A 27,839-nucleotide genomic window follows, 5' to 3' on the forward strand; every position below is an offset into this window, starting at 1 on the left:
GTAGGAGACTTCAACACACCTCTCTCACCAATGGACAGGTCAATCAGACAGAAACTCAACAGAGAAATAAGAGAATTACTAGAGGTAATGAATCAAATGAACTTAACAGATATCTATAGAACATTCCACCCAAATAGGAAAGAATATACCTTCTCTGCAGCTCATGGAACCTTCTCAAAAATTGACCACATACCCGGTAACAAAGCAAACTTCCACAGATACAAAAAAATATTAGTAACCACCTGTGTCTTGTCGGATCAAAACGGAACAAAGTCAGAATTCAATAACAATTCGAACACCAGAAAGCCTACAAACACATGGAAGTTGAACAGTCAACTACTGAATCATCCCTGGGTCAAGGAAGAAATAAAGAAAGAAATTAAAGTCTTCCTTGAATTTAATGAAAATAAAGACACAACATACTCAAACCTATGGGACACAATGAAAGCAGCGCTAAGAGGAAAGTTCATAGCACTAAGTGCCCAATTAGAGAAAACATATATTGGAGAATTAACAGCACACCTGAAAGCTCTGGAAAAAAAGAAGCAGACTCACCCAGGAGGAGTAGAAGACTGGAAATAATCAAACTGAGGGCTGAAATCAACAAAATAGAAACACAGAAAACAATCCAAAGAATCAACGAAACAAAAAGTTGGTTCTTGGAGAAAATCAACAAGATTGACAAACCCCTAGCCAAACTAATCAAATGGCAGAGAGAGAACACTCAAATTAATAAGATCAGAAATGAAAAGGGGAACATAACAACAGACACAGAGGAAATTCAGAGAATCATTAGATCTTACTACGAAAGTTTATATGCCACAAAGTTGGAAAATGTACAAGAAATGGATTGGTTTTTAGATAAATACCATTTATCAAAGTTAAATCAAGACCAGGTGAACAATCTAAATAGACCTGTTAGTTATGAAGAATTAGAAGCTGTTATCAAAAACCTCCCGACCAGAAAAAGCCCAGGGCCAGATGGTTTCAATGCAGAATTCTACCAGAACTTCCAAGAAGAGCTAATACCTATACTCCTTAAGGTATTTCACAATATAGAAACAGAAGAGTCATTGCCAAACTCTTCTTATGAAGCTACAGTTACCCTGATACCAAAACCACATAAAGACACAACAAAGAAAGAGAATTACAGGCCAATCTCACTCATGAACATTGATGTAAAAACTCTCAACAAAATCCTGGCAAACCGATTCTAAGAACACATTAGAAAAATTATCCATTATGATCAAGTAGGCTTCATTCCAGAGATGCAGGGCTGGTTCAACATACACAAATCTATCAATGTAATCCATCATATAAATAAACTGAAAGAAAAAAACCATATGATCATCTCATTAGATGTTGAAAAAGCATTTGACAAAATCCAACATCCGTTTATGATAAAGGTGTTGAAGAGATTGGGGATACAAGGATCATACCTAAATATAATAAAAGCTATTTACAGCAAGCCGACAGCTAACATCAAACTGAATGGAGAGAAACTCAAAGCCATTCCATTGAATTCAGGAACAAGACAAGGCTGTCCACTCTTTGCATACCTCTTCAATATAGTGCTAGAAGTTCTAGCAATAGCAATACGACAACATAAGTGCATCAAGGGGACTCGAATTGGAAAGGAAGAAGTTAAACTCTCGTTATTTGCAGACGATATGATAGTATACATGAGCGACCGCAAAAACTCTACCAAAGAACTCCTACAGCTGATAAACACCTTTAGTAACGTGGCAGGATACAAGATCAACTCCAAAAAATCAGTTGCCCTCCTATACACAAAGCATAAAGAAACAGGGAGGGAAATCAGAGAAACTTCACCTTTCACAATAGCCACAAATAGCATAAAATATCTTGGGATAACTCTGACCAAGTAAGTGAAAGACCTATTTGACAAGAATGTTAAGTCTTTGAAGAAAGAAATTTAGGAGGATACCAGAAAATGGAAAGATCTCCCTTGCTCTTGGATTGGGAGGATCAACATAGTAAAAATGGCAATTCTACCAAGAGCAATCTATAGATTCAATGCAATCCCCATCAAAATCCCATCAAACTTCTTCACAGACCTTGAGAGAATAATAATTAATTTTATATGGAAAAACAAAAAACCCAGGATAGCCAAAACAATCTTATATAATAAAGGAACTTCTAGAGGTATAACCATCCCTAACTTCAAACTCTATTACACAGCTACAGTATTGAAAACAGCTTGGTACTGGCATAAGAACAGAGAAGTCGACCTATGGAATCGAATAGAAGACCCAGATATTAACCCAAAAACCTATGAACACTTGATTTTCGACAAGGGGGCTAAAGGTATGCAATGGATGAAGGAAAGCATCTTTAACAAACGGTGCTGGCATAACTGGATGTCAACCTGTAGAAGAATGAAAGTAGATCCATATCTATCACCACGCACAAAAATCAAGTCCAAATGGATTAAAGACCTCAACATTAATCTGACCACTTTGAACCAGATAGAAGAGAAAGTGGGAAGTAGTCTACAAGACATAGGCACAGGAGACCACTTCCTAGGTAGAACCCCAGGAGCACAGACAATAAGAGAATCAATGAATAAATGGGACCTCCTGAAACTGAGAAGCGTCTGTAAAGCAAAGGACACCGTCAGTAAGACAAAAAGGCTATCTTCTGACTGGGAGAAAATCTTCACCAACCCCTCATCAGATAAAGGCCTGATCTCTAAAATATACAAAGAACACTAGACACTAAAACTCTAATTAACCCAATTAAAAAATGGGGTGCTGATCTGAACAGAGAATTCTCAACAGAAGAACTTCGAATGGCCAAAAGACACTTAAGGTCATGCTCAACATCTTTAGCGATCAGGGAAATGCAAATCAAAACAACTATGAGATACTATTTTACACCGGTCAGATTAGCTAAAGTCAAAACACCGATGATAGCCTATGCTGGAGAGGATGTGGAGAGAGGGGAACTCTCATCCATTGTTGGTGGGAATGCAAACTTGCGCAGCCACTGTGGAAATCAGTGTGGCGGTTTCTCAGGAAACTGGGAGTCAACCTCCCTCAAGACCCAGCAATTCCACTCTTGGGAATATACCCAAGAGATGCCCTATCATACCACAAAAGCATTTGTTCAACTATGTTCACAGCAGCACTATTTGTAATAGCCAGAACCTGGAAACAACCTAGGTGCCCCTCAATAGAAGAAATGGTTAAAGAAGGTATGGAACATATATATATATATATATATATATATATATATATATATATATATATATATTAGAGTTTTACTCAGTGGTAAAAAACAATGACATCTTGAATTTTGCATGCAAATGGATGGACATAGAAAACGTTTTACTGAGTGAGGTAAGCCAGACCCAAAAAGAGGAATATGGTATGTATTCACTCATAAGTGGATTTTTGCCATAATTAAAGGTCTTTGAGCCTATTATTCGTGATCCTAGAGAAGCTAAATAAGAAGGTGAACCTGAAGAAAATCATATAGTTACCCTCCTGGCGATTGGAAATAGACAAGAGTCCCAGGTAACCTCGGGTGCATGGGGGGGTGGGAGGGTTGTTGGAAGGGGAGATGGTTAGAGAGAAGGGAGTAGGGGAGGAATAGGGAAAGCTCTGGGGACTGAGATGGGGGGAGGGAGGAAGGATGGATATGGGATCAGGGAAGAATATATCTCAACTAAGGGAGTTATTTTAGGGTTTACAAGAGACTTGATTATAAATGGGATCCCAGGTCCAAGGAGAGATCCCCAGATTGTTCTCTGGACAGAGGAGAGGGTGCCTGAACCGGCCTTGGCTTATAACCTTACTGATGAATATTTTGCTTATCACCATAGAACCTTCATCTGGCGATGAATGGAGATAGAGACAAAGACCCACGTTGGAACACTGGACTTAACTCCCTAGGTCCAAACGAGAAGCAGAAGGAAAGAGAACGTGAGCAAAGAAGGCAAGACCAGAGGGAACCTTCATCCGACGATGGATGGTGATACAGATGGAGACCCACATTGGAGCACCGGACTGAGCCCCCAAGGTCCAAATGAGGAGCAGAAGGAGGAAGAAAATGAAAAAGGAAATCAGGACCGTGAGGGGTGCGATCACCCACTGATACAAGGGGACTGATCTAATGAGAGTTCTCCAAGGCCAGTTGGACTGGGACTGAACGAGCACGTGATCCAACCAGATTCTCTGAATGTGGCTGGCCTGGAGTCTTTCTGAAAAGCCATTGACAATGACACTGGGACTTGTTTCCTCTGCATATACTGGATTTTTGGGATCCAGTCTGTTTGGATACTCACCTTCCTGGACCTGGAGGGAGGGGGAAGGAACTTGAACTTCCCACAGGGCAGGAAACCTTGACGGTTCTTAGGGATGGAGAGGGAGGAGGAGAGGGAGTGGGGGGAGTGGGAGGGTGTTGGGAGGAGGGGTGGAAATGGAAACTTTTATAATGTAACAAACTTTGAAAAAAAAAAAAGAAACATGAAGTGAATTTTATTTTATAAACCTATGTCATTCATTCTCACTTGATGTCAATTGATCTCTAAAACTATAAAACAAAACTCAGATAAATGAACAAACCAACCTTAAAGAGGTTTGTAAAATTTTTTTCTAGTATGTAATTTAAAGATCAAGCCACTTCTTTCTTTATTAAGGAAAAGCCTGCTATAAGGCCCAGTGCAGAAAAAGCACTTTTCACCCAAATACTGAACAAGTCAGTTGGATAGAAGCAACTTAACTAGCACATTTGTCAAACCAGAAGCCTTTCCAAGGACAAGCTGTCCCTTCAGGTCACTGAAAAGCCAATTCACTGGAATTGCAAACGAAGAAGACTGTATTCAGAAACATCTTTTCAAAAACAAAATTCTAGAAGGGAGATTGTGTGAGGTCATGAAGCAGACATTCAGAATGGTCTTGCCATCTGCTGTACCTCCTTTTCTCTCAGGCTGGGATGGAGTAGGGTACCACTCCAGAGAGAGACACTGTCATCAAGAAAAGCAGGAAAGTTGGGACAGCTGCATTTCTAAAGCCCCATGGACCCAGCTTCTCCCACTAAGCAAGCAACCACCTCAACAGTAATGAGCTGAACCTGACACAGAATCACTGAAGCAAGCGTACAGGAGAAAGAGCTGTGTCGTTGGTGGAAAAATTGAGAGTATGTTGAAGCAGAGGTAAAAATAATGTGGGTGTCCTGTGCCCATCAGAGTCTTAGACATTGAACTTTGAATATGAAAACGTAAAGTTTGTCAAGTTCAATATCTTGACTATAGGGTCTCTTGGTCTGAAAAGCTGTTATAAAGGACTCTTTGGCTAGGGACGTAGCTCAGCGGCAGTGTACATGCCTAGCATCAGAGAGGGAGAACAACTATAAATCTATCCAACAGATGGAACTCGTGATGATGGGACAGACGAGGACCAATGGGCACAGGGAAAGAGAAGGGAAACTACAAGCCACAGCATAGTCCGTGACCATGGCAGTCTTGTAACCCAGCGGGCCAATGTTGCCAATTTCCTACCTACAACTCCAGCCTCTCTTGTTACAAGTGACTTTCCAGAGCTCTTAACTTTGCCTCCTTAATGGAAAAAGAAGGATGGCTTAGATGGCACCAAGTAGTTTCCCTACCAGCCTCCTGCCTGCAGAACATGGGAAATCTGCAGACTTATTTGCAATTTGCACCTCTGCTTTTTCTCATTAAATTCAACTAGATATGATTTCTTTAAAAAATGGTGTGCATCTATTAGAATACATTTTAAATCTACTGCATGACAAAGAATGCATACTCATGATTTCTTCAAAATAAAGCCTTCTCTTTTTTTGGCTCCTTATAAGGCCACAGAGGGAAACAACTATTAAGATTCTGAGGGTGATCTAAGGGTGCAATAGTGCCACTTATGCCTTGGAGGTAACCAACAGCTCTATAGTTGTGCTTGAAGCATCCTCAACAAGAGGATATGCCTGATACTGGAAACAGCCAACTACCTGGGTCTGTCCCGTCACTAAACCAGCATAGCTCCTAACTATATTCTAAATATTTATCCTTACACTTACAGATAAATGTAGTTCTCACCCCTCCTCAAGGAAATGTGTCTTTGGAACAGAGATCATCACAGAAAAATGACAATTGATCAAAATGCACAGTTTTGGCCCCAGTACCAACAGATACATCTACAATGCAATTCCCTCACCTAAAGCTCAGGGCTCATTTTAGAAAATGGGGCAGAAAGGTTGTAACAGCCGGAAGAACAGGAAGTCTGCTGTGAGATTTCATCTCCTAGAAATGTCAGCAAAGTTACACCTATAAAATCTCATCAACATGACTGCCTAAACATGGCCTGACCGAGGATGATACCAATAGACATGCTAACACAGAAGGAGGAAAGTCCATGGGGCCACAGCCTTAGACAAAGAACTACAAGCAATGGTGGGACACTAAGAACAGGAGAAACAGTCTTCTTTGGGCGAAAGGCCTAACTGGTTTTCTGATACCAAGTGGTCAGTCTTGAAATGATATATACAGGTTGAGCGGGTTGTTTTTATACATTTAGGAACTAAGGAAAAAGAAGCTATAAATTTGAGTGAGAGCAAGTGAGTGTATGTGAGAAGGACTGGAAGAAGGAAAGGGAAGGGGTAAAAGACTTTCAAAAGTAAAGTTTTAAAAGTTCTTGGAGTATGGGCAGAAAAGATGGCTCAGTGGTTAAGTGTGAATACTGCTTTCCCAAGGAACACAAGGTCAATTCCCAGCACCAACATTAAGTAACAAATGCCTGTAACTCCAGCCCCTTGGGCCTCGATGGGCACTTGCACTCATGTGCTTATACCCTCACACAAACACATATATACCCCACATAAACACATATATATCCCCATACAAAAACACACATACACATAATCAAAAATAAATTAAAACAAGTTTATTGGGGTCTGTGTAGCATATTCTTTGGAATCTGAGAGGATTTTATTTTGATTTTCATTTTGTACTTGAAAGTATCTATGAGACAAATCATAATCCAATCTGAGGTCTTAATAAAAGGGAGTGTGTGGTAAAGTCACACCTCTTTTCCCGTGGGACTCCTTCAAATCTAAGAGCTTTGGCATGTGAAAGTTTTGCCAGGGAGGGGAGTCCTTATGGGGAGCGTTCCATATTCCACTCAAAATATTAAATAATTCAGTCTTCAATGCATCTTTCTGCACCCACATTTGATTCGAAGTGATGAAGAACCAAGAGGGCCCTTTCAACACTGTTGATTCCACTAAGTATGCCCTAAGTTCCCATGTTAGCACAGGTTAGGTACTGACTAGCTTCCGGCACTGTAAAGCAAAGCTCCCCTCTCCTTCAGCTCCCCAGGAGCTTTCTTCATTCTCCCCTGAGCCTCCTCCTTTCTCTCCAGGGTCTGGGTGACTTGTAGATTTAAAGAACCTTGAATGGGGCTTTGGTTATGGTGATTTTCCACCTCTGGATGGCAAATTGTGATCTAATTACTTGGGGTGATGAGATAATGTGATGGTTTGAATAAGAAATGCCTCCATAGGCTCAAATATTTAAATATCTAGTCCACAGATGGTGTTGCCCTTGAAGAGGAGGTGGAATTGCTAGGGACTAGAGCCTTGCTAAAGGAAACACATCACTTGGGGGGGGGGGGTGGGAGTTGAGAGTTTATAGGCCCCCTTTGTACTCTCTTCTTCCTGTGTGTGGATTAAAATGTGATCTTCAGCTTTCTCTTCCTGCCACAATACCTGCTAGTTGCTGCCATTCCTCTCCACCATAATGGGATGATCCTTACCCTTTTGGAACTGTAAGTCAAATAAACTCTTTCTACCATAGTTGCTTTTAGTCGTGGCATTTTTCACAGCCACAAACAGTAATAAATTATCCTTGAGTACAGTGGTGTAACACCTTTTTCTTGCTCATGGGTACTGTGGATCAGAGCTGGGGAAAAGATACCAAAGCTGCCCGTTCTCTGATGCACAGTCCTTGAGTCCTTAGCTGAGATGACTCACAAGGCTAGGGAAGCTGCTCAGAAGAGCTGACCTAGAAGACTCAGATTGAGAATGCTCCTTCACTCACATGACAGTTGAGACCAGGCTGGATGGTGGAAGACAGCCTGGAAGAAACCTGGCGTCTCCCACATGATAGTCTCAGAGCTATTGGACCACCAAGTTCCAGGATTTAAAGAGCAAGAGTTTCCAGAAGTCTAAAGTCTTCTGCGATCTAACCTTGGGAACCCCTTAGCTGCACTTCTGATGTATTCTATTGTTAGGGCAGGCAAAAGTATGCACAGATTTGAGGAGCATGAACCTCAATTCTCAATGGAGACTTGTTGAATGAAGAAGTCACACAATTGGTGGCATTCATTGCCAGTGTAGTCTGCTGACGTTGCTGGGATGAAAAGACTTCTTGAACAGTTTATGGCAAGTAGAAAGTTCATTATCAATCATCTGAGGAGATAGGAGAGCAAATCTAAAGACTCAAAAGGTCAGAACAAATCTTTGTCTCACAGAATCACAATGGAGAAGGACAGAGTTTCCAGGAAACACAAGCTATGGGGAGTCGGAACCCAAGGGTGTACGACTCATGGGAACAGAGAGGAACAGAGAATAAAGAATGGAGGGGGAAGGGGAGCTAGGAAGGCATGAGTCATGCACATGCACAAACAAACAAACAAAATCTATTAAATAGTTGTCCACGTGTATGGCTCTACGAGAGAAAATTTTACTCTACCGATCCTAGAGAAAGTCTTTTCTAAGAGTTAAGTGATCAGTTGAAAGAAATAAAGCCCTTCCGGTTTTGTTAGTTTTGTTGCATTGCTGTGATAAAATACCAGGCAGAAACAACCTAAGGGACTGCTTTGACTCACAGATCTCCATCTGCCATGGCAGGGAGGGCGTGGCAGAGTTCTCAACAGCAGGAGATTCCTCATACCACCATGGTCTAGAAGAGGAAGGCAGCCAAAACTAGGGACTAGGCTAACCTTCAAAGGCTCATCCTAGTTACCTTCTTCTTCCAGGAAGACTCCATGTCCTTCAGTCTCCCAAATTCCACCCCTCAAATAGTGACACCAGTTAGAGTATGTGCCCAGAACATGACCCTGGGGAGGTCTTTTTAAACACAACATCTATACTACAAGTACTACATTGGGAATTAGGTTCCCTGTGTTCTAATCCCTCTGCTTTCTGATAAGGGGGACAACTCAAAAAAGGGGTAAAATATCTAAAGTAAACCAAACATTTTCTCACATCAAGGACCCACAAAACACCAGTATTTGTAGCTCAATTAATAAAAACCCAGAGACAGATATTGGAGTTCAACCTATAGGTCAGAAAAGCAAAACAGCCAGCCGCTGGCTCTTACCTCTACCTCAGTCCAAAAATGGCAATCCTGCCTCCAGAAATCCTCAGAATGAGACTGTGTCTAAGAGCTGTCTCCTCCCGTCTTATATTCTTCTGTAGGGCTGGGATTAAAGGTGTGTATGTACCACTGCCACCTGGTTTCTATGGCAAATTAGTGTGGCTACTGGGATTAAAGGTGCGTGTCACCACTGCCTGGTCTGTAAGGTTGATCAGTGTTTTATTCTGATTTTCAGACAAGCTTTATTTTTTAGAATACAAATGAAATATCTCTACAAGAATTCCTTGAACACAGTGTATCTGCTTTCTCTTAGAACACAGCGAAGACTTCCAGATTATAACAGCTCATGCTCTTCAATCTCCTAATAAGATTTTTGCTAAAAGCTTTCTTAAACTGTACATACATTTTACCCCTTTACAATATATCAATGACGCACAAGGCTGCATATATCCCAAACAGTGCATTGCATTGTGTTAGCAGGTGAAGAAGTAGGTAACTGTGAACTTCAAAAATATCTCCCCTGGATCAAGGGGACAAATGGTCTGAAATGTGGCACTAAGTGTTGGAGAGTCAAATGTGTTTTTATTCTCTTGTGGGTTCTGGAAGTATGTCCACCACCATATCTCATCCACTGGAACAAGTGAGGAGAGAGAGGATGGAAGGAAAGAAAATGTGTGAACACACGTGCCAAGTAACATGTTAGATACACAGAAGGAGAGAGACCTGTAGAAGTCATATTAACAAGAAATTAATGGGAGATGTTCTGGAGGGAGACTTCTTTTCTGCTTTTGCCAGTTCTCAGTTCTGCAATGGAAATTTATTGTTCAAAAATAAACCAAAAAAAAAATCCCTGATTGACAGATATTTTCCCTCAACCTTTTGTCAAACATGTTTTAAGCCGCAGAAGGAAAGGTGGTAAGACCCACGTGAACAGCAGCGGTAGGCAACTGACACCCAAGAGTCCACAGTCTGGTCAGGCAGCTGTTGAAGGCTCTGACCTCACTAGCTGGCACTGCTCTTATGGTTTCTAACTCGAGGATCCAGTAAGCATTAATCTTCCATACAACAAGACCCACGTGCCGTGTTTCACTGGCTTTACTGCAATCAGAATTATAGAATCGAATGTTCTAGAAAAGCAGATCTACAACCATCTCAACCAAAGCTTCCGTAGCCCACCCCTATATCTTCAGCTGAAACAGGAGTATTATGCTCTTAGACCCTCAAGTCAGTACTGACTGCTTCCCATGCTGACTACATTAACATCATGATCAACATGTTGCTCTCTGACCCAAGGTGAGAAAACTTGTTCTATTCTGTTTAAAACTCCCATTTCCCCTACTGACTCATTCAGTTCGTGACTGATATAATATCTGCTACCTCAAAGTAATATCAGTGTGGGGGTCTTTGGTGGCATTGTACCAACGCTGAAGTTTGGGAATATATGAAGGATGGAGTCCTAAGACTGGAAGAAGCTGATTCTGTTGGTCTTTGGGTAAGTCAATATGCAATTCAACCTCCTTCTCTCTCTAAAATGTATATCAAAGCATCCCCTGTTTCACAAGGCCATGGGTGCCTGTGAACCCATTATTCCAAAGACCAAGAAACTCCTAAATAGAGCATAATGAACATTTCCTCTGAAGAACCACTAAAGCAGAACATCAAACATATTAAATTACAGCTACGTTCCATGATAAGTACAAATAAGCAATTATTTTGAAGTAAATTTCTTATAATTTAGCCTTTAAGTTCTGGTTACAGGTCATTTTTATACTTGACTGTGGTTTTCGAATGGTTGTTATACATATTCAGGAATTCTGGGGAAGTGGGAGGAAAAACCTAGCCTACAAATTGTTTTCAAATATAATGAAATTTTTATGAAGACTGAACTTAATAATGAATGGAGTCAGCGTGTTATGTTTGGTAGACAACTTTGATTTTGTTCTTTTCTCTTCATCTCTTGGAACCAACTCCATTTTTCAGGATTCGTGTATTTCTGTCAGCTCCAGAAAAACATTTCACCCCCAGATATTACTTACACTTAGTAAGACTAGTAGGTAAGTTACTAGATGTCCCAGAGATGCGGCAGAACATCACTCCATGGGGATCTCAGACCTCACTCCACATTGACTGAACTGGAATGTCTGGTTCTGGAGCCCAGACTTTCCCATTTTAACGTTTCTCAGATCTCCAGGAGATGGTTTGCATAGAAACATTAGGGAAGCAATGAACTGGGCCCCCAAACGAAGAAGTATGGAAGGCTGAAAGGAGTTCACAGGAATCCTGGCTACCACTCTCACCTCGAAGTCCTGACCTATTGAAGGCCAAGGATGGGGCAAGGAGGCCAAGGGCAACTTCTACACCTCGATGGAATATGAACTTTAGCTTTTCATAGAAACAGCATAAGTTGCATTCAGCTCCCAGATGAGTTGGATTCTTTTTTTTTTCAACTGGGGATGAATAATTTATAATTCCATTGTGTTAAAACCAAAATAATAAGCCTGTCTGTTGAAGCAGTGCTGAGCTCCAAGCTCTGAGGACACACTCATAAATCCCTGAGTGCTTTTCTAACTAGCTGAGGACTGTTTATGAAGTGGGTTTGGAGAAGCATGAGGAGTGTGACCTGAAGAATGTTTGCACTAGAATTTTTCAGGACTTGGGAAAATGCAGATTCCTGGGCACTGCTTCCAAACCACTTTAAAAACCAACCTGTGAGTAAGTAGGGGCTAACAAGGAGCATTTTTACTAAGACCCCAGCCAGCTCCAGTATAAGTACACGTATGAGGAGTGCAGATTCAAGGGTTGGCAGACAGCTCTGCCTTCTGTGCGCCTTAGCTGAGCCCTGAAAATGGATTTCCACCCTGAGTCATACTTCTGCATTGGAAACCAAACCTATCCTCCAGGCTACAAACATAACAGAAGGGGAAAAGTCATCCCTGCTCCGTTCCAGAGCACCCTGAAAGGACAGCTCAGCTTATAGAGGCGAGATCTAATGACGGTTAATATTGTCAACTTGGTAGGATCCATAATTAATCACCAGGACACAGCCCTGGACTTGAGAGGAATTGTCCTGCTTGAGTTAACCGAGGTGGGAAGAACCCCAGTCGCTATAAGCAGTGCCATTTCGTGGACTGCAGTCCTACACTGAATGAAAAGGAAGGAGCTAGCTGAGGGTATTGGCATCCACTTCCATGTTTCCTAATTGCACAGGCACTGAACCAGCTGCTGTAGACTCCTGCCGTCTTGACATCTCCATCATAATGGACTGCATCCTCAAACTGTCAGTCAACATAAACCTCACTTCCCCTCAAGTGACTCTGTGTCACGTTGTCAATGCAGTGAGACAAAGGTAATTAATGCACTGTACAGCATCATACTCCATTCCCAAGAGACATTTCTAAGATCCTCTCAAACTCTTAAGCCACCTTCATGCTCGGACTGTCTATAATTCAGTTCCTGACCAAGTTCACTTCATCTTAGATAATTTCTACAAATGAAGTAATTTTCTCCTCTTTGGTCAACTTCTCAGTCATGAATGACCAAAAAGTTGCTCTGAGGGTTTATCCTTCTTATGTGGGAGCTTAATAGAACCAGAGACTTCATTCTGAAAGATTACATGCTATCCTTTATAGGGCCGGCACTATGAGAGCCATGAACTATTGTCCCTGAATCTAAGTGTCTTCTTAGAGAATCAGAAGATATCCCTTGAGCCTAGTAGTATCACTATATTAAAAGTACCACTTTTTGGTATTTGGATGCAGATGGGGCAAGGGAGGTCTGTAAGGAGGAGAGAAGAGAACCTACCTGATTGTGCATCCTTTGCGGCAAGGAAGTACCAGGCTTTATGTCATCTGCTGGAACTGAGCCATTCCTAAAGCACATTATGCTATTCATTCTAAGGAGAAAAGAAAGAAAAGTTCTCTTCAGAGTCTGCTTGTCTCTCCACAAAACTGTTGGCAAAATACACGAAACTTAAAGGTTTCACTGAAGACAGTTCCAGCGAAACTTCATCAGCCGGTAAACAGCTAAGACCTCGTGCAGCTGTCAAGCCAGGTGGCACACTCAGAAAGCAAAACAGTTGTGCAGAAAGATCTTCACTCCATCACACAAATGCTCAGTCCTGACTTTCCTTCAGTGAAATGGATACGGAGAAAGAGTCCTCTATGTAAAAACTAAAACACAATAAAAATTGTGACGATAGTGGCAGCCAACCTAGTGGTCAAGAGCAATGGAAGCCTTATGTTGGTTTCGGGAGGGGGTAGGAAGTATGAGTCTGGAAAAGCAGGGGATCGCTTTCATGCTTGGAAAGGAAGAACAGCTCCTCTTGACTCCAGCTGGCCAGCTATTCCCCTCTACAGAAACCTCTCAGACTGTGAACCGACAGAATAAGGGCAGGACTTTCTCAAATCTACTACTTCTAAAATGAAAGTAAACACTCATCACAAATGAACAATCCTAACTTTTAGTTAGCAACACTGCTTTAATTTCCAATTATAGACCGTAAGTATAACTTTTGCTCTAAAGATCAGAAAATGAAGATGGAGTCCTAGGTGAAACCAAGTCTCCAAGAATTGAGAAACAACGGGACAAGCCCTGTTCATCTCTCTCCCTATACACTCCAGTGAACTAAAGGTTCTGTCTTTCTGAGGCCTGTGTTGTGTCGAACCACCTCATGTCAAAGAGTGGAACTCAAGCAGTTGATGTGGGCACATGCCCTACTCCTACATTAGTTATCATAAGTAATGCCTCTAGAATCCATGTCCCTTCCTATCAGATGAGCTGTGATAAGCAGAACAATACCTAAAGAGGCTGTACATCCTTTTTCCTTCTTGGAAGGACCCTTTTCACTTACTATGACCATCTCAAATGCCACCTTATCCCTTAACTGCCAACTTGATACATCCTGAGGACTCCAGAGAAAGGAATCTCAATTGAAGAATTGCTCAGGTTACATTGATCCGTAGCTTGTCTGTGGAGCAGTCTTGATTATTAATTAAGACAGGAGGAATCATCCCACACCATTCCTTGGAGGTCTGGTCCTGGGCTATATAAGAAAGTTTGCTAAACATGAGTGTCTGAGTGAGCTAGGAAGTAGCATTCCTTTATGATTTCTGCTGCATGTTCCTGCTTGAGTTCTTCCCTATTTCTATAACCTGTGGTTGGTTTTCTTTTTAACTCTTTAGGGGTCCACCACCCAATTCTCAAATGAAAACAAGGAGACTTATTCTTATTTATGAATGCCCAGCCTTAGCTTGGCTTATTCCTAGCCAGCTTTTCTAACTTAAATTAACTTGTTTCTCTTCTTCTATGTTTTGCCTCTGGGCTTTTTGCCTTGCTTTATTCTATATACCTTTCTTTCCTTCTTCCTCCTTGGCTGACTGTGTCGCTGGGTGCCCTGTTCCTGGCATCCTCCTCTCCTCCCTTCCTTGTTCCTCCCACTTCTCTCCTCCGCTAGTTCTTCTCTCTGACCACCAGCCCCACCTAGCTACTGGTCATTCTGCTCTTTATTAGCCCCATCAGGTGTTTTAGATATGCAAAGTACCACAGCTTCACAGAGTTAAACAAATGCTGCATAAACGAACGCAGCACATTTTCGCATCATTAATCAAACGTATTTCAGAGCAGAGATGAATGTAGCCCATCTTGAGCTAATTTCCTCCCGTACATTGTTTTGGCTCATGGCATTTGTCGTAGCAACAGAATGAAGCTAGAATACATCTCCCCTGTGGAACCTCGTGCCATGTTTTCATTACGATTTATCCTTCCATCTCTCCTTCCCAATCCACAAGGTCCAAACAAAACCACCAACCCAGACGGAGACAACAGGCGAGGCAACGTAAGAAGAATGCCACTCCTAAGCAGTTATCTTGTGGCCAGAGTTCCAGAGACCTTATCCTATTCTTTTCTTATACCTTCCGGGCTCACTAGATGCCACAGACTCCACACTCCCCCTTTTTGCGTGAGGAAAGTGAAGTTCAGGAGTTTGGTAACCTGCCCAAGGTCAGGAGGTTAGAGTGAGGCCTGGCTGACCTTGAATCCAGGCCCAGTTCCCTCAAGGCTTTATTTTCCTACACTCCAGAGCCCAGCCATATGAGTTTTATTATGTTCTGATTCAAGAAACATTTTGTAAAAAGAATTTCTAGTCTGTAAGATTTCTTTAGAAAATAAAATGTGAGGTTCTACTAAGGTTTAAGTATGTGTGTTCCTCAGTCATCGCTGAGATGTCTTGATCAAACCCGGTCCTTCCCTCAGGGCTCAGAGATCGATGTAGAAGGAGAGGTGGCAACACTTTCTAAGAGCCAAAGGCTCCAAGGAAACAGTGTCTTCCAGACACAAGAGGGCCAGATGCACATCAGCCCATGGAGACTCTTACAGCACACAAGACCTGCTTGAGACTAAACCGGACACAATTCCTTCCAGCACTGAGAAGGAGAAGTGGACACAAAATCCCACAATTAATCAAGAAGCTATTAATAATTGATACCTATTGGTAAAGGGAAAATTGCTTTTCTCCAAAACATCACTAGATATACCAACCACACTTCAGGACAGGTCGCATGCCCGGCAGTAGCTGGCCAGCACAAACAGGTCCATGGTTTCTCGTGCACTTTTGTTTTGCTATTGTAATTAATTTTGTCTTATTGGGGTTTTGGGTTTTGATATTATTGTTGTTGTTGTTTAGTTTGTCTGTTTTTGATTTTTGTTTATTTGTTTTTATATAGAAAGAGGGAGAGGTAAAGTTGGTAAGTAGGGACGTAGGGAGGATCTAAGAGGAGTTAGAGGAGGAGAAAGTCTAGGATCAATGTACATTGTATTACAGGGATTCTAAATAAAAATTAAAACACAAACAAACAAATATGTGTGCTCCACAATAGTATCCTAAATAATCAAATATATATCCCAGCATGAAACACTCTCCGAGGACTCTGTTATTGTGACACGGGAAGAGATTAGCTGGAATATCGTCATGACTAGTACCTGAGTGAAATGGCTGAAAGACCTGCATTGGCTCAGCCTGGCAAAGCTGTCAGGTTATGGTTTCTGAAGCTGAACATCATGGTGGAGATCTTGTAGAAGCTCACTTCCTGTCAAACAGGAAGCAGAAGAGCCAGGAAAAGATAGAATACCCAAAAACATGTCCCATGGGACTTACTTCCTCCTACATGGCCCCATCCCACAAAGTTTCTCCTACCTCTCAAAACAGCACCACCTTCTTGGGACAAAGTATTCCACATATAAACCTATGAAGAGGAGTTCACATCAATTCAAATCATAAGAGAAGCCATAGAAGAAAGGAACTTACTGTGGGATGCTATTTGTGGATCAACCTTTAAATTTCAGCTTGTGTACCATCCCCTCATAAAATTGACTGCAAGACAAGGTTTTGGGAACAAGTAGACAATGCAGAATGAAATTTCCTGTGGTAGGGGTCACACTCCAGTGACTGTCCATAGGGAAATGTTCAAGCTATGAAAGGAATATGGTTGCTAATAAAGTCACATTCATGCACAAACTTTTGCTGTGGGCAATGGAGACTGAGCTCTCTGACATTCCAAGGAGAAGGTACAGAGAACCCAGAGCAAAAAAATCTCTCTCTCTCTCTCTCTCTCTCTCTCTCTCTCTCTCTCCTTCTCCCCTCTCCTCTCTCTCTCTCTCTCTCTCTCTCTCTCTCTCTCTCTCACACACACACACACACACAAACACACACTCCCCCTTGCTCTCTCTTTCTTGCTTTCTCTTACTCTCTCTCCTCTTCACCCTCTTTTTCTTCCTCCTTACTCTTCTCTCTCTCCCCCTCTGTCTTGCTCTCTCTCTCTCTCTCTCTCTCTCTCTCTCTGGTACAGTTCAAATTGTTTTCTGAGACAGGGTCTCTCATTGGCCTGGAATTCTCTAAGCCAGCCTGACTGTAGAGCCAGTGAGTCTCAGGATCTACCTCCTTTGCCTCCCCAGCGCTGAGATTCTGAGCACACAGCACTGTGCACAGCTCAGTCCCGAGCTTCTTTCTAATGTGAGGGAGAGGGAAGGAAGGAAGAGGCAGAATACAGAGGAGGAGGTAGAAGAAGATACATGCCCATGTCTCCCTGGCGAAGGACGTCAGAAGAAACTCCCCTAGCTGACCACCTCCACACATAAGCCCTAGAAGTTTCCAAGCCAAAGACAGAGTTTAGGAAATGATGATACAAGCTCTATTTACAAGTGAAGGAGAATCATTGCTCGCAGCAGACACACCGTTCATTGCAGTTAAGGAAAGCTGTGTCTATTCTTAGACATCGGCCTGTTAGCTCTTTGTCGTCCACAGCACTAGCGGTCCTCAGGCCTGCCACCAGGACTCCAGTGACTGTCCATAGGGAAACGTTCAAGTAACCAGACACAAGCTAACACTGAAAGTCATCATCAAAAGAACCACTGAGAGCAGGTGAGCCGCCTTGGACTGTAACATCTTTTCTGGTCTGCTTCGTAGATTCGTTAAAATGCCTGCTCAAAATGCTAAAAGTAAGCCTGCCTGGATCCTGTGTTTGCTTGCTTAGTTTCAAGGAATTGTTTTAATTCAATATTAGAAGCTATTGATCATGACTTACCTCTGCCTGGGCTTCTTTCCTCTCTTATGCATGTGGTTTAATAATTACTCCTTCCAAGAACCCTTAGCAACCTGCTCATTGCCTTCCACAGTCCATAGAAATTTCGAAGGCCAATTCCATCTTTGCCTACTTCAGCCTCTGCTGTGAGGTATCCCAGGCAGTGTGGTCATGGTGTCACAGCAGGAGAAGAAACACCAGGCATTCAAGACTAGCTAAAGAACACAGGAGTGGAAGAGACTCCAGGAGAGCTGTGGACTTCTCTTGCTCACCACTGCATGCTAATACCCTGGATGACTCCTGGCGCATAGTAAGCCAGAGTTAGTTAAAGAGTCATTTCAGTTGGAAGCGCACCTTGTTCATGTGTTAACCTGTAGTCTAAGTCAAACGTGCTCATCACTCTGCAAACAGTGTTTGGGAGGAGAGCCCTGGAACCTGGCGGACACCTTATTTCCAGTCTGACCACTTCTCTGCTATAAGGGCATTCTAGAAGACCCACAGTCACAAACACATACACACACACATACACACACACACACAAAATCTCTAGAAGCACAATCAATTAATGAATGAATGAATGAATTTTTTTATGCTTGGACTGTTGAATTCCTATATATGGAAATTTCTTTATGAGCTTGTCTGTATCTCTTCAATCGTACAGACCATACAAGCCATGTTTGTACAACACAACTCTTGTGTCAATGACACAAGGTAAAATAATCTACAATACAAGATAGTGTGCTACCAATGCTACAGAAACTTCCAAAGACTCAACATTTACAGAAAAATTACTTTTAACTGTATTTTTATTGTTTTATTGAGCTAAACATTTTTCTGCTCTCCCCATTTCTCCATTCTCCCCTTCTCCACTCTCCCTTAATCCCCACGTTCTTAATTTACTCAGGAGATCTTGTCTTTTTTCCCTTCCTATGTAGATCCATTTATGTCTCTCTTTAGGTCCTCTTTGCTATCTAGGGTCTCTGGGGCCGTGGACTGTAGGCTGGCTTTGCTTTGCTCTATGTCTAAAAGACACTTATGAATGAGTACATATTATATTTGCCCTTCTGGGTCTGGGTTTACCTCACTCAATTTTTTTTTTAGATTCATCCATTTGCCTGCAAATTTCAAGATGCCACTATTTTTTACCACTGAGTAGTACTCCATTGCGTAAATGTACCACATTTTCTTTATCCACTCTTCAGTTGAGGGTCATCTAGGTTGTTTCCAGGTTTTAGCTATTATAAATAATGCTGCTATGAACATAACCTAGCACATGTCCTTGTGATATGATTGAGCATCCTTAGAGTATATACCCCAAAGTGGTATTGCTGGACCTTGAGGCAGATCATTTCCTAATTTTCTGAGAAATTGCCACACTGATTTCCAAAGCAGCTGTACAAGTTTGCATTCCCACCAGCAATTGAGAAGTGTTCCCCTTGCCCCACATCCTCTCCAGCATAAGCTGTCATCAGTGTTTTTGATCTTGGCCATTCTTACAGGTGTAAGATGGAATCTCAGAGTTGTTTTGATTTCATTTCTCTGATGGCTAAGGATGTTGAGCATTTCCTTGGGAGTTTTTCGGTCATTTGAGAGTCGTCTGTTGAGAGTTCTCTGTTTAGGTCTATACCCCATTTTTTAATTGGATTACTTGTTCTTTTGATGTCAAATGTCTTGAGTTCTTGTATATTTTCAATATCAGTCCTCTGTCCAATGTGGGGTTGATAAAGATCTTTTCTCAATATGTAGACTGCTGTTTTGTCTTGTTGCCTGTGTCCTTTACTTTACAGAAGCTTTTCAGTTTCAGGAGGTTCCATTTATTAATTTTGCTCTCAGTGTCTGTGCCACTACTGGGGTTAAATTTAGAAAGTGGATAGCCAAAACAATCCTGTCCAATAAATGAACTTCTGAAGGTATCACTATCCCTAACTTCAAACTCTACTATAGAGCTACAGTAATGAAAACAACCTGGTATTGGCATAAAAACAGACAGGAGGACCAACAGGATCAAATTGAAAATTTGGATATCAATCTACATACCTATAGAACACCTGATTTTTGACAAAGATGTTAAAAGTGTAAAATGAAAAAAAAGAAAGCATATCAACAAATAATGTTGGCATAACTGGATATCAACATGTAGAAGAATGCAAACAGACCCATATCTATCACCCTGCACAAAATTCATGTACAAATGGACCAAAGACCTCAACATAAAACCAACCACACTGAACCTCAAAGAAAAGAAAGTGGAAAGTACACTTGAATGCATTTTTAACTATTTTTTAAAATCAGTTTTAAAGCAAAAACTAAGCATGGGGCAGATCTATCACTGGTCATTTGTGGCTCGCTGTCCTTCATGCCTTCCAAAGTTCCAAGACACAAGAAACTATACACAGGGAAGGACTTTCTTCTCATTCTTACGATGAGACAATAACAAAATATCAAGGCCAGAAAACACTGACTAAGGAGGAAGCTAACATGGGCTTCACACTGTGACCTTGCTGCTTCAGGAAGCAGTGTCCCCACAGGGTTAATCTGATCTGAAGGTATAATTTCCAAACTTGTTCTTTCAATAGGTGACAGCACACACTAGCGTTTGGTCTATGCTGTAAGGCTCCAGAGAGCAGGAGCCATGTTCACACTGTGACCTTGCTGCTTCAGGAAGCAGTGTCCTGAAGAACAGGGTTAACCTGATCTGAAGATCTAATTTCCAAACTTGTTCTCTCAATAGGTGACAGCACACACTAGCGTTTGGTCTATGCTGTAAGGCTCCAGAGAGCAGGAGCCATGTTCGATTTCTTTTGTTGGAGTCCCAGAGCTCCAATCACTGCTTAGCATACAATAGAAACTTAGTAAGTGTGGGCTAGATTGAAGAAGTCTGCCCAAAGCCTGGGAGGGAACTAGCAAGAATCCTACCAGGTATCTGATCGTGATGGGCACAAGTGATACTTGCTAGTTACCTGGTCTTTGTCCCAGCTTTGGTTGAACACTGGCCACCATTTGTAGAAGTGAAACCAGATCCAACACAGTTGACAATGGATGGCAGAAGGAGAGCTCAGATTCGGGTGTGAGTCATAACCAAGAGGCTCCTGCCTGGCGATGCTCATCTTCACTGAAAACTGTGCTGACTCCCTAGGGCATTCCATCTTCTAAGGGGTAACTACTTCCAAAATCTCTGGGGCTCCACGGAATTCGGAATGCTAAGCAATCAGATGTGGTACTGGTTCATCAAAACATGAAAGTGCCTGACCAAAAACTGATGGAGATTTTTCGGCGGCTCTAGTTTGGGTGACTAATGGTGATTCGCCAAGCGGGGCCCGAGGTACGAGAGAGCTTCCATGCATACACGGACTTTGAATAAGAAGCCTACCGTGATGCTGGATGCCCCCGAACATGAATTATGGCTCAACTGAGAAACACAACAAAGCCATTTGCCTCTGTAACTAATTCATCCTGTCTGCAGTGCTGAAGGAGCAATACTTTAGCAGGCAGTGAGTTGGATAATTGGAAATAAGGGCAACTCTCAGAGCAGGCTGGGGAAAGTCTGGGGAAGGCTGGTTTTTGTCAACCTCAGGGCTATTTTTTATAATCAATGTCTATGTGCAAAAAATAAAATAATGAATATGAAATGAGAAATAAACATGCCTTCTTCATCCACCAGCACAGGAAAATTCCTTTTAGTTTTTTATACTACCTTGACAGTCTATTAAATAATAGTGAAGCGTGACTCCTCGGCTTTGGAAGGAATCCTGGAGGTGCATTACCAAACAACCAACCTATCTGCAGATTGAACAACATTTTGCCTGAATCAGAGTGTTGATTTTTTTTCCTCAATATAGATGAGAAGCAATAAAAACACAGTTTTCTGCAAGGATTTTTGGTTTTGATTGCTAAGGAAGATCCAAGCTCCTCTTCACGTTTACACTAGGCCTCCATAGAAAACAATGGCAGATCTATGTACACAGAGAACCAAAAGACTGTCTGCTAGCATAGATGTACACATATGTACACACAAATGTACGTGTACATGTGCGTGCATTTACACACAAATATACATGTGCATACACAAGCACACACAGATACATGCACTTATATGCACATTTGTGCCTACACACCACACACATGAACCAGAAATGGCTTCTCATAGACTTTCTCCTCCCACCAGTCTCTGCTTTCCCCTCTTCCGGCTTCCTTTGACTCTAAACCTGCACTTCTACTAGCTGAAAAGTACCCACCCCGCAGCTTCCTCCCTTTGGAACCCACTCACCCTTTGAGTCCCAGCACGAGTCCCACTGATGCATCCCAGATGCAATGCCATGACTCCAGGCATTCTGGGAATCCTGCGGCCCTCTCCATCGGTCTGCCCACTTCCTTCTCCGCTCATCGCTCTGTACCATCCCTCCAGTCTTTCACACAGAACTTGTTTTCTCTGGACTGCAAATCCTGGTGTTTATTATTACTTTCACCAAGAACTTGTGGCATGGTAGATCATCAAATACACTCTTAATTAAACATTAAAAAAAAGAATGATCAATTAGCAGGCTCCACCCACCAGGCTGAGAGTAAGAGCTCACAGTTATAGGCTCGTTTCAACTTAGAGACCAAACGATTGTCTTCTGGAACTCCACAACCTGCAGAAGGCTTTGTTACTTTCCTGGGCCGCCCAGGGTGGGCGTTTTTATCTGTGCAGCAAAGTGAAGGAGCAGGCAAGCAGGTACAGATCGCTGAATGGACAGCATTGTCAGGAGTCCAGCGTGAGTAGCTACCTCTGGCGCGTGACCTGTGTTGAGGGCGAAGGTTAAACACTAGGTGGGACTATCTTTGCCATCTCCTCATGTTAGAAGCCACGTTCTGCATGAGTATATGAGCTACTTTGGAACCGAGTTTGTTGGGCTTCCTCACTCAATACATTGTTCCTCACACCAGCAAGAGTGCTGGGCACTCGTATGTGAGGTGAAGGACTGAATAAATTAATGACCAAGTATGAGGACACAGAGAACCCTGGAAGATGCCCACAGCTTTCATACTGACAGCCTGAGGCTCTTGTCAGATGGAAGCCTCTGTGGGGCCTTTATTAAAATTGGATGCCCAGGATAGGCAAAAAAGAGACCTGCAGGAGGTTCCCATTCTGTCCACTCATTTCCTCATTAGCAAAAAGCCACTACTGGTTCTGACCTCGCAGGCGTGGGAGGAAAGAGGCACTGCCTGTGCCAGCCTCATGACAAGCTGAAGTCCACTGTAGCTGGGTCCTAAAGGCTTCCTTGGGGGAGGGGGTGAGAAGGCAGAGCGTCAACACCATAGACACAGAGAGTCAGGTAAACGGGGACCAGACTCATTTATTTAGAAACAAGGAGCACCTTATCTACCCTCCCAGAACCCCGGCATTCCAATCCATCGACATCGTGTGGCCACCCCTCATTGACTAGGCATGATCAGGACCTCTGACAAGGCCAGGCAGACTCCAGGTTGGCTCCTCTCAGCCTGGTAGGCCTTAACTTCCTACAGTCTGTGTTTGCTGGAGACCGGTATTCAACACATTTCAAAGATGCTAAATGACCTTGAAGCTAACTGCCCCCAGTGAGGTTTCTGAAGACCTTTGTCAATGTGACTAGTACAGAGCTTCTCTGAGATCGGTCCAGGGATGCTTAGGTCCATTGCAGTCCCTTGGTCTAGACGGCAAATGTCAGGCCCTTCAATATAAGGGTATAGCCTGTGGAGTGGCAGGAAGTCACACATATCTGCCATCTTCTGTGCCATAGCATAGCACCTGTGGATGGATGGCCAGAAAAAGCATCCAATAGGGTATTAATTTAGACTAAAGCTAGTGGACCCTCACACAGTCAAACCCAGGACCATACATAATACTAAACCTCCTGTTCAGCGCTCAGAAGGCAAAGGCATTTCAGACGCAGCGGGGAGAATCTGACTTGTATAGAACAGAGGTTAAATGCCCAGACACTGGAGCCGGAACCCCCACCATCTCCATATCCACTGGTCGTGTGATTGTAGAAGGCAGCCTTGCTTCCTGTGTCTATTTCTCCCTCTTCAAAGCTCTCCTCTTTCTGAAAGTTGGGTCACATGGACAGCAAAGCCTGAGTGTTGCTGAAGCTGTCATGCCAAGAAACTACTCAGCCTGAGAGCAGCAATCCTCTGCTAGAAAGCAACGCACTCCAAAGTTAGCAGCTTCAACCACCCTAAGAGCCAGCTAGCTTTTGCTCACAGTTTTATAGTTCAGGCAGGGTTCAACATGGATGCTTTGTCTTTGTGTCCTGTCAAAGGATCTTCTCTTGAGCAAGAAAATCAAAGGTAACTTTACTCACACGTCTGGCTGGGAAGTGCTGCAAGGCCTAGGGCTGACTAAACACTCCTGTCTTTTCCCTGTCCTCTCACCCTTCCAAGCAGTCAGAATATTTTATACAACTCGCAAGAAGAGAGAGATGAAAATACTAATAAGCATCGTAAAAACTGGACTGTAAATGTGTATAGCATCAAATCCTTGATGTTTCTGTTTATCAAAGAGAGGTGCGAGGTCAGCTGGATTCAAGGGGAAAGGAAATGAGCTCCACCACATCTGAAGGGTTTGGGTACCGTATTTTCAGGTACCCCTTCACAGTGTGGTGTCTCTGTTAGCATGAGGAAGGCCTCACCTGCCTCAGATGACTACAGGCCGTGCCCAAATCACCGAGCTACAAGTCAAGCAATGCTTAGGAACATGGTCTCCACCTTTATCACGCTAAGTCACCTGATACTTAAAATATCCTGCTGTACCCTTTTCTCATGTAAAAGGAAACATCACATTAACAGACACTTTGACACTCATAGATACACAACTGATACGTCTGTAATGAAGGAATTTTAACATGATTTGTTGAGTGCATGATCAGAGGACTTAGACAAGTGAATTAGTTAACAGTAGGGAAAATGACTAACTCCTCTCCAGAGGCGATGAGATTGGCTCCAAGAGGAACCATTTACACAAGGCTTCTAGTGGCTAAGGCTGAACACTTCCAAATCCCAAGCACACTTCACAGGATGAGGAGTCTGAACAAAGGATCTTCTGCAAGGTATCTATTCATTATGTACTCATAAATTTCATGGATTCAAAAATCTGTGACAAACAATTGAATGTGTCAACCAGCTCGAGGATAAAACACTCTACAAACATGAATACCACACTACACACACACACATAAACACTACACACACACATAAACACACACACACATACACATATACACATTACACAACATGCACACATACATCACATACATATACATATTACATACACATATTACAACATGCATACATATCACACACATTACGTACATATATATATATATATTACAACATACATGCACATATTACACACACATAAACATACTCCTGTACACATACCTTAATACTCAACAGAATTGCATCCTCCAAGGGTGCTGTACATACTTGGGCAATATTTGTTTAACATTCCATCAACTATAGCAACAAGCACTTTAAATATGTCAAATAGTAATAATAGTAATAATAATAATAAATCTTAACTGGTATAGTTAATGATAGTTACATTGCATCTACTATTCTGCATGAGTCTGTGTATATATATATATATGTTTGCATTTATATGAATATATGTGTATGGAGGCCAGTGATTGACCTTGGAGTCAGGAGACACCAACCTTGCTTTTGTGAAACAGGGTCTCTCACAGGCCAGGTGCTCACTGATCTGACTGGACTGGTTGGCCAGTAAACTCTGGGGAGCTTCTCCCCACCACTGGTAATACCAATAAATGTCCCAGACCTGCTTTTTTATATGGCTTAGGGGTTCTTTTTTTCTTTTTTATTATTTTTATTGTATTATACATTTTTCATTGCTCCCCTCCCTTTTTCTCCCATCCCTTTCTACCCACTCCTGTGACCCCTACACTCTGAATTTACTCAGAAGATCTTGTCCTTTTCTCCTTCCTTTTAGATCCATGTATGTCTCTCTTAGGGTCTTTTTTGTTGTCTAGGTTCTCTGGGGTTATGGACTGTAGCCTGGTTTTTCTTTGCTTTATGTCTAAAAGCCACTTACGAGTGAACACACATTATATTTGTCCTTCTGGGTCTGTGTTACCTCACTCAATGTGTTTTTTTTCTAGAACCATCCATTTGCCTGCAAATTTTAAGATGTCGTTTTTTTAGTGCTTAGTAATAATCCATTGTGCAAATGTACCACATTTTCTTTATCCATTCTTCAGTTGAGGGGCATCTAGGTTGTTTCCAAGTTCTAGCTGTTATGAATAATGCTACTATGAACATAGTTGAGCATATGTCCTTGTTATATGATTGAGCTTCCTTTAGGTATATACCAAAAGTAGTATTGCTGGGTCTTGAGGAAGGTTGTTTCCTAATTTTCTGAAAAATCACCACACTGACATCCAAAGGGGTTGTACCAGCTTGCACTCCCACCAGCAGTGCAGAAGTGTTCCTCTTTCCCCACATCCTCTCCAGCATAAGCTGTCATCAGTGTTTGTGCTCTTGGCCAGTCTGTCAGGTGTAAGATGGAATCTCAGAGTTGTTTTGATTTGCATTTCTCTGATAGCTAAGGATGTTGAGCATTTCTTTAGATGTCTTTCAGTCATTTGAGAGTCATCTGTTGAAAGTTCTCTGTTTAGGTCTGTACCCCATTTTTTTTCATTGGATTATTTGTTTAAACACAGGTCCTCATGCTTGCGAGGCCGGCACTTGGTCACCTGAGCTACCTCCCCAGCCCTTGTTCCACTATCTCCTTTAATTCTTCTCAGAAACAAAGCTATAATCCCAGTTTTGTAAGTAAAACCCAGAAACCCACAGAGAGTAGAGGATTTGCTCAAGTCTCACTGTCCTTAAGAGCCCAGACAGATTTCCAGCCCAGAAAGTCTGACCTCAGGATGGTGTCACATGACAGGTGTGCTTCTCCAGATGGCTGAGACTGGCTCTGGCATCCCTGGAGCGTCAGTCTACAGCATGAGGTCTGGATGGAAGAGGTGTCCAGTGGAAGATGTTAACTGAGTGGACAAGGGCTGTGTAGCTTCTCACAGAGGGGCAGCAGCGACAGAGCATCCAATCCCGTGTCCAGGCCTCACCGCTCTGGTGATGTTCTGACAGAGACATGTTTACCTTCGCAGGCTAAGTCTGGCCGAGACAAAGCAGGATAATTCGGATTCCTCAATACTGCTTTTGTTTTGAAGAGTCTGCGCTTCCCCTACCCCAAGCACCACATGCCCACTTCCTTCCTCCTCCGGGCACCAATCTGGCTCGTTATTTTATCAATATCGACTCCCTCTCGGCACAATTCTGAACACTCCTGAGCTCTGTGCAACTGCTGTAACTTGTGTTCATTCCGCACACGATACGCATGTATATAGCTATGCAGAAATGTTCACTGTGGACCTGCCTGCAAGCAGGTGAGAGACCTGCCTCTAGGCTGTGCCCCTCCTCCTGCCACCCACTGGACTCTCACTCCAAGTCCCACTCTGCCACCCAAGCCCATGCACCTGAACATCTGCCTCATGGCCAGCCCTCCCCTGCAACCCCAGCAGCCTGCATATGCACAGGCATAAACCAAACCAGTTGGAAGGAAAATCAGGTGATTGATTGGCTTCCCAGCTGGACTGCTCCAAAGTTCAGGTCATAACTGAACCCCAGAGCACATCCCATGCCCCTCCTTCTCCCATCCCAGCATCAGCAAGGCAATGAGTTCCACTAGCTCAGGCTTCTTATTAGCTCTTATCACCTATATTAACCCATTATTCTTATCTATGTTAGCCACATGGCTCAGTACCTTTTTCAGCAGGGCAGATCACATCTTGCTTCTTCCGTAGTCTAGGCAGGAGTGGGAGGAATGGGCTTCCTCCTTCCTAGAATTCTCCTGTTCTCATCGCCCCACTTCTACTTCC

The 27,839-nt window shown here is 42.6% G+C and overlaps 1 protein-coding gene across 5 annotated transcripts in view; it reads right to left on the bottom strand.

The window, feature by feature from the left end:
- The window catches only part of LOC146893683 (uncharacterized), a 221,163-nt gene that overhangs the window by 162,332 nt on the left and 30,992 nt on the right, over positions 1–27,839 (bottom strand). Inside the window, exon 3 of one of the 5 annotated variants that reach the window (XR_015003336.2) lies at positions 13,157–13,247. The exons of the other annotated variants lie outside the window; for them this stretch is intronic. The gene's annotated coding sequence lies outside the window, so the exon portion shown is untranslated. The remainder of the gene's footprint in view (positions 1–13,156; positions 13,248–27,839) is intronic. 5 annotated transcript variants of the gene reach the window in all.

Source organism: Myodes glareolus, chromosome 7 (assembly GCF_982192425.1).
Source record: "Myodes glareolus chromosome 7, mMyoGla1.1, whole genome shotgun sequence".
NCBI classification, from domain to species: domain Eukaryota; kingdom Metazoa; phylum Chordata; class Mammalia; order Rodentia; family Cricetidae; genus Myodes; species Myodes glareolus.